Source organism: Macaca nemestrina, chromosome 14 (assembly GCF_043159975.1).
Source record: "Macaca nemestrina isolate mMacNem1 chromosome 14, mMacNem.hap1, whole genome shotgun sequence".
NCBI classification, from domain to species: Eukaryota; Metazoa; Chordata; class Mammalia; order Primates; family Cercopithecidae; genus Macaca; species Macaca nemestrina.
This window is the reverse complement of record NC_092138.1, coordinates 104,726,506-104,734,461: the sequence shown is the minus strand read 5'-3', so window position 1 is coordinate 104,734,461 and position 7,956 is coordinate 104,726,506. Positions and strand designations below refer to the sequence as shown.

Here is a 7,956-nt window from a genome sequence, read left to right as displayed (position 1 = left end):
ACTCTGAGAGGTAGCATGGTATTGGAAAATGGTTGCCTAGAATTGATGTCTACCTATCTCCACTGACTGTTTTTCATCTTCTCTAAAAACCTTATTTATTATAAAACCAAATTTATCAGCTTAAGGAGATTTTGGGCTGAGACAATGGGGTTTTCTAAATATACAATCATGTCATCTGCAAAGAGGGACAATTTGACTTCTTCTTTTCCTAACTGAATACCCTTGATTTCTTTCTCTTGCCTTATTGCCCTAGCCAGAACTTCCAACACTATGTTGAATAGGAGTGGTGAGAGAGGGCATCCCTGTCTTGTGCCAGTTTTCAAAGGGAATTTTTCCAGTTTTTCCCCATTCAGTATGATATTGGCTGTGGGTTTGTCATAAATAGCTCTTATTATTTTGAGATACGTTCCATCTATACCACATTTATTGAGCGTTTTTAGCATGAAGGGCTGTTGAATTTTGTGAAAGGCCTTTTCTGCATCTATTGAGATAATCATGTGGTTCTTGTCTTTGGTTCTGTTTATATGCTGGATTATGTTTATTGATTTGCGAATGTTGAACCAGCCTTGCATCCCAGGGATGAAGCCCACTTGAGCATAGTGGATAAACTTTTTGATGTGCTGCTGGATCCGGATTGCCAGTATTTTATTGAGGATTTTTGCATCAATGTTCATCAGGGATATTGGTCTAAAATTCTCTTTTTTTGTTGTGTCTCTGCCAGGCTTTGGTATCAGGATAATGTTGGCCTCATAAAATGAGTTAGGGAGGATTCCCTCTTTTTCTATTGATTGGAATAGTTTCAGAAGGAATGGTACCAGCTCCTCCTTGTACCTCTGGTAGAATTCAGCTGTGAATCCATCTGGTCTTGGACTTTTTTTGCTTGGTAGGCTATTAATTATTCCCTCAATTTCAGAGCCTGCTATTGGTCTATTCAGGAATTCAGCTTCTTCCTGGTTCAGTCTTGGTAGAGTGTAAGTGTCCAGGAAATTATCCATTTCTTCTAGATTTTCTAGTTTATTTGCGTAGAGGTGTTTATAGTATTCTCTGATGGTAGTTTGTATTTCTGTGGGGTCGGTGGTGATATCCCCTTTATCATTTTTTATTGCATCTGTTTGATTCTTCTCTCTTTTCTTCTTTATTAGTCTTGCTAGTGGTCTATCAATTTTGTTGATCTTTTCAAAAAACCAACTCCTGGATTCATTGATTTTTTGGAGGGTTTTTAGCAAAGTCTCAGGATACAAAATAAATGTGCAAAAATCACAAGCATTCTTATACACCAGTAACAGACAAACAGAGAGCCAAATCATGAATGAACTCCCATTCACAATTGCTTCAAAGAGAATAAAATACCTAGGAATCCAACTTACAAGGGATGTAAAGGACCTTTTCAAGGAGAACTACAAACCACTGCTCAGTGAAATAAAAGAGGACACAAACAAATGGAAGAACATACTATGCTCATGGATAGGAAGAATCAATATCGTGAAAATGGCCATACTGCCCAAGGTTACTTATAGATTCAATGCCATCCCCATCAAGCTACCAATGAGTTTCCTCACAGAATTGGAAAAAACTGCTTTAAAGTTCATATGGAACCACAAAAGAGCCCGCATTGCCAAGACAATCCTAAGTCAAAAGAACAAAGCTGGAGGCATCACGCTACCTGACTTCAAACTATACTACAAGGCTACAGTCACCAAAACAGCATGGTACTGGTACCAAAACAGAGATATAGACCAATGGAACAGAACAGAGTCCTCAGAAATAATACCACACATCTACAGCCATCTGATCTTTGACAAACCTGAGAGACACAAGAAATGGGGAAAGGATTCCCTATTTAATAAATGGTGTTGAGAAAATTGGCTTGCCATAAGTAGAAAGTTGAAACTGGATCCTTTCCTTAGTCCTTATACAAAAATTAATTCAAGATGTATTAGAGACTTAAATGTTAGACCTAATACCATAAAAACCCTAGAAGAAAACCTAGGTAATACCATTCAGGACATAGGCATGGGCAAGGACTTCATGTCTAAAACACCAAAAGCAATGGCAACAAAAGCCAAAATTGACAAATGGGATCTCATTAAACTAAAGAGCTTCTGCACAGCAAAAGAAACTACCATCAGAGTGAACAGGCAACCTACAGAATGGGAGAAAATTTTTGCAATCTACTCATCTAACAAAAGGCTAATATCCAGAACCTACAAAGAACTCAAACAAATGTACAAGAAACAAACAAACAACCCCATCAAAAAGTGGGCAAAAGATATGAACAGACATTTCTCAAAAGAAGACATTCATACAGCCAACAGACACATGAAAAAATGCTCATCATCACTGGCCATCAGAGAAATGCAAATCAAAACCACAATGAGATACCATCTCACACCAGTTAGAAAGGCAATCATTAAAAAGTCAGGAAACAACAGGTGCTGGAGAGGATGTGGAGAAATAGGAACACTTTTACACTGTTGGTGGGAGTGTAAACTAGTTCAACCATTATGGAACACAGTATGGTGATTCCTCAAGGATCTAGAACTAGATGTACCATATGACCCAGCCATCCCATTACTGGGTATATACCCAAAGGATTTTAAATCATGCTGCTATAAAGACACACACACACGTATGTCTATTGCGACACTATTCACAATAGCAAAGACTTGGAATCAACCCAAATGTCCATCAGTGACAGACTGGATTAAGAAAATGTGTCACATATACACCATGGAATACTATGCAGCCATAAAAAAGGAAGAGTTTGTGTCCTTTGTAGGGACATGGATGCAGCTGGAAACCATCATTCTCAGCAAACTATCGCAAGAACAGAAAACCAAACACTGCATGTTCTCACTCATAGGTGAGAACTGAACAATGAGATCACTTGGACTCGGGAAGGGGAACATCATACACCGGGGCCTATCATGGGAGGGGGAAGGGGGGAGGGATTGCATTGGGAGTTATACCTGACGTAAATGATGAGTTGATGGGTGCTGATGAGTTGATGGGTGCAGCACAGCAACATGGCACAAGTATACATATATAACAAACCTGCACATTATGCATATGTACCTTAGAACTTAAAGTATAATAATAAAAAAAAGAAAAAAAAACCAATTTATTTGTCTCAAGTTATAAAGTTCCAAACACTATCACCATCATAATAAACAACTTTTATCAAGCATTTACAATAGGCCATGCAGTGTGCTACTTGCTTTACACAGATTGCCATCTCATTTAATCTTAATGAAACAAGGTATTATTATTATTTCCATTTTATGGATGAGACAAGTTAGGTTTAGCAGGGTTGCTAATTTGTTGAAAATTACAAAAGTAGTAGCAGAGTCAGGATTTGAATCCAAAGGCATTATGCTCTTGGTAGCTACTCCCCCACACCATACCATAGCTGTCCCTTGGTGTGTATCTCCCACAACAAGTAGCATGCTCACTGGATGATGGTTTTTATTCAATTGGTGTGGCTGTCCCATCCTTTTATACCTTGCTTCAAGACTGACCATTGGAAAATTTTTTCATCAGTTAAAGTCAGTTTCATCTTCTGCAACATCTTTTTTTTTTTTTCTCATTGAGGTAGGTTGCTATGTTCTCCCACCTTTTATTTTTGCATCAAATCCTCTTAGTTCTTTCTTTGTAAAGCTATAGTTTCCCCTCAACTTTTCTTCATTTGTCCGCTTCACATTCTTTAGCCATAGTTTGTATTTCAGATATTTGAAGTGCTGGGCAGTGTGCCCCATGGAGACTTTGATAGTGAAAATATTTGAAATTCAGTGAAGAGGAGATGGAGGAACAGGGATGGAGAAAGGAAGGTCAGTGAGAATCATGTTCTAATGATTAAGGGGGGCCTTCTTCATATCCATTGGGATTCCCCCCCAAAAAAACTGACAAAATAGTGATAAAGTCCTAAAGAGAATAATTACACTTAGTTTTCAGAAACACTTAGACTGAGCTCAATGGGAGGATGTATGAGAATGTATTTGCCACCCCATTATAAAACATGGAATGCTAGTTGGAAAGGGACATAGAAACATTTCTATATAATGTTATTCTAGTGGTTGACATTTATTATGATGTTGCTATGTGCAAGACACTGTTCTAAGTATTAGGTTGGTGCAAAAGTAATTGTGGAAACAGCAATTTTGCACCAACCTAATTCTTAATACATAATTCATGTATGTCTTAGAACACTTATTAGATCATTAAACTCTAACAACAATTGACTGCATACAAAAAAACCAAGGCACAAAAAGATTAATATACTTTCTTAAGAACACAGGGCTGATAACTCTTGGATCTGGGCTTATAGCCCAAGTAGTATACTAAAGGACTAGGGAATTAAAACTAAAAAAGGTTAAGTAAATCACTTAAGTCACTAAATGGCAGACGTGGAAGCTTTAAAACTTTTTTTTTATGGTGAAATACTGGTTTACACTGGTAATGTACATGAGATGCATGAACTAGGTATTTCAAAGGAAAAGGGAAAAATATACCAAGGAAGAGGGGAGAAGTTGGGGAATTTTTTTATAACTTAAGATATTTATCATCTTAAATTATTTTGTAATTTAAGATGCTTATAATAATGACTCATCTAATTTTTATGAAGAAGAAAAACAAACTCTTATTAAAACTGTTGACAATCTCCTGTCTGCTATTTGGAATATAAATAGTTTTGAGGACAGAAGCTATGATTTACGTTACTTTCCCCACAGATTAAGTACTTGCAGATAGTAGGTGCTTAACATATAATTGCTGAGTCGATTCCTAAACTTCTAGAGGTAGCAAAATATGCATATTCTATTCGGTTCTTTTTGCTAGCTTTCTCAAGGCCTGTTTCATGTCCTTGTTCCTAAGGCTATAGATAAAAGGGCTCAGCATGGGAGTAACTACTGTATAGATGACAGTGATCACACTATCCTTTGTCACTGAGTAGGTAGATGAGGGGCAAATGTACACAGATGTTACGGTCCTGTAGAATAGCACCACAACCGTGAGGTGGGATCCACAGGTGGAGAAGGCCTTGTACCTGGCTCCTGCTGAGGGGACCCTCAGAACAGCACAGGTGAGAGAGACATGAGAGACAATAATGAAGATAAAGGGACTCAGGATCACAAAAGAGCTCTCTGTGAAGGCCAGAAGCTCATTGACAGAGGTGTCAGGGCAAGAGAGCATCAGCTAGTGGCTGGACATCACAGAAGAAGTGGTGAATGACGTTGGGCCCACAGAAGGACAGGCAAGCCATGAGAAGAGTGTGGGTGAGCGAGTGGAGGTGGGTTGTCACCCAGGATGCAGTGACCAGCAGGAGACAGCGCCTGGGACTCATGGCTGTGGTATAATGCAGTGGGTTACAGATGAACATGTAGCGGTCAATGGCCATGGCAGCCATGAGGAAGCTGTCTGTGATCCCAAAGGCCACAAAGAAATACATCTGGGTGAGGCACTGGGCAAAGAGGATTGTCCTTGTCTGAGTCAGCATGTTCACTAACATTCATGGCACGATGACAGTGGTAAAGCAGATGTTCACCAGGGACAGGTTAGAGAGGAAGAAATATGTGGGAGTATGGAGGTGGGCGTCCCCCCAGATGGTTGCAGTGATGACCGAGTTGCCAGCCACATTGACCATGTACATGAGCAGGAAGCTGGCAAAAAGCCACACCTGTTGTTTTGAGTCTGTGGTCAGTCCCAGAATGAGGAATCCAATCAAGTGACTCTGGTTTCCCCTTGGCATTGCTGCCCTAAGAGTAAAAAAATTTGAAGGAATATTAGGTGTATGTCCTGGCTCGGAGTCTTCAATTTGGTATAGGATATTTCAGCTTGCACACTGCATAAGGGGGAGCCATATACAGTCTATAATATAACTTCACAGATTTGATGTGGACACATCTTGATTTCACCTCCAACTTTCAACTAATTCTGTGCACTTGAAAAAGGCACTTCATCTCTTGTTTTTTAAAAGACAAAAATTATAATATCTATATTCTTAGATTATTCTGAGTATAAGTGGTAAAGATTATAGGAAAGATAGTCAGAAAGTCATTATTTTTCTTCATTTCTGAAAGAACGGTAACTATGACACACTTTCTTTCTTTTTCTTTTTTTTTTTCAAGACAGAGTCTCGCTCTGTCACCCAGGCTGGAGTGCAGTGGAGTGATCGTGGCTCACTGCAACCTCTACCCACTGGGTTCAAGCGATTCTTCCACTTCAGCCTCTCTAGTAGCTGGGACTACAGGAATGCACCACCATGCCTGGCTAAGTTTTGTATTTAAATTGGGGCCGAGTTTTGCCACGTTGGCCAGGCTGGTCTCAAACTTCTGGCCTCAATTGATCTGCCCACGTTGGCCTCCCAGAGTGCTACAACTGCAAGCATGAGTCACCGCGCCTGCCACTATGACACATCTTTTTGCTCTATCTGTCCTCAGTTACTCTTCTTCTGTGGAGTGTTAAACTCCACCTGATGCTTCTGGCTATGTTTTCTCTTTTTCTTCTCATCTGTGTAAGAAAAAGTGAGTTATCCTAAGTTTTGCCTGTAAATAAAAAATCACATAATCATTGTAGAGATCATATTTCTGGATTTAATCCCTCTTGGGAAAAACATACTTTTAGAATGTATTTGGCAGTTTAATTATGGGGAGGAAGGTCTAGGAGTGGCTGAGACCTGAAAATTCAACATGTCCATTAGAATGTAGAACTGTCTGTGGTGGATGGAAGGTTGAAGTACTGTATCTGGCAGAGGGAGCCTATTTACCCAACATTGGTCTCGATGTTTCAGCGAGGTGAATGGCATCAAAGAAGACCCAGAGAAACTAAGAGGTGGGTGTCCTTAGAGGCAAGAAGTGTCCAAGGGAAAATGAAAATGTGAGAATATATAACATTATGGCAAAAAACACTGCAATGTATGAATAGGAAGGTGACGAGGTTCAGGAACTGGTCCCTGTTCCCCACAAAAGGCTAAAGCCTGGGAGAATAAGCCAAGGTTTCAGTCTGGCAGGAATTCAGGCCCTAGTCATTTATTTACCAGGGTAGGGACTCAGTTGAAATGGAATGAGACCAGAAAATCATCAGGGCATTGATTTTGTTTCTTGAAACTTTACTAAGGTTGTTTATTAGGTCTAAAAGTCTTTTGGAGGAATCTTTAGGGTTTTCTAGGTACAAGATTATGTCATCAGTGAACAGAGATAATTTGACTTCCTCTTTTCCTGTCTGGATGCCTTCTCTTTCTTTATTTTACCTGAGTGCTCTGGCTAGGACTTCCAGGACTATGTTGAATAGAAATAGCAAGAATTAAAGCTATTCCTATCAAATTACCAACATCATTTTAAAAACAATTAGAGAAAACTATTCTAAAATTTACCTGAAACTAAAAAGAGCCTAAATAGCCAAAGCAGTCCTAATAAAAAGGAACAAAGTCAGAGGCATCACACTAATGGACTTCAAACTATACTACAAGGCTACAGTAGCTGGAACAGCATGATAGTGGTACAAAAACAGACAGATAGACCAATGGAACAGAATAGAGAACCCAAAATATAAAGCTGCACACCTACAACCATCTGATCTTTGCAAAGCTAACAAATAAAGCAATGGGGGAAAAGACTCCTTGTTCAGTAAATGGTGCTAGGATAATTGGCTAGCCATATGCAGAAGAATAAAACTGGACTCCTACAATTCACCATACACAAAAATTGCGTCAGGATGGATTAAAGATATAAATGTAAACCCTCAGACTATAAAAATCCTAGAAGAAAAACTAGGAAACACCCTTCTTGACATTAGCCTTGGCAAAGAATTTTTGGCTAGGTCCCCAAAAGCAATTGCAACAAAAACAAAAGTTGACAAGTGGACCTAATTAAAGAACTTCTGCACAGCAAAAGAAACTAGCAACAGAGTAAACAGACAACCTACAGAACAGGAGAAAATATTTGCCAACTATGTATTGAATTA

At 39.1% G+C, this 7,956-nt stretch overlaps 1 pseudogene; it reads right to left on the bottom strand.

The window, feature by feature from the left end:
• Positions 1 to 4,561: 4,561 nt before the first annotated feature.
• LOC105463880 (olfactory receptor 1L4-like) lies at positions 4,562 to 6,102 on the bottom strand (annotated as a pseudogene).
• Between the last annotated feature and the right edge of the window lie 1,854 nt (positions 6,103 to 7,956).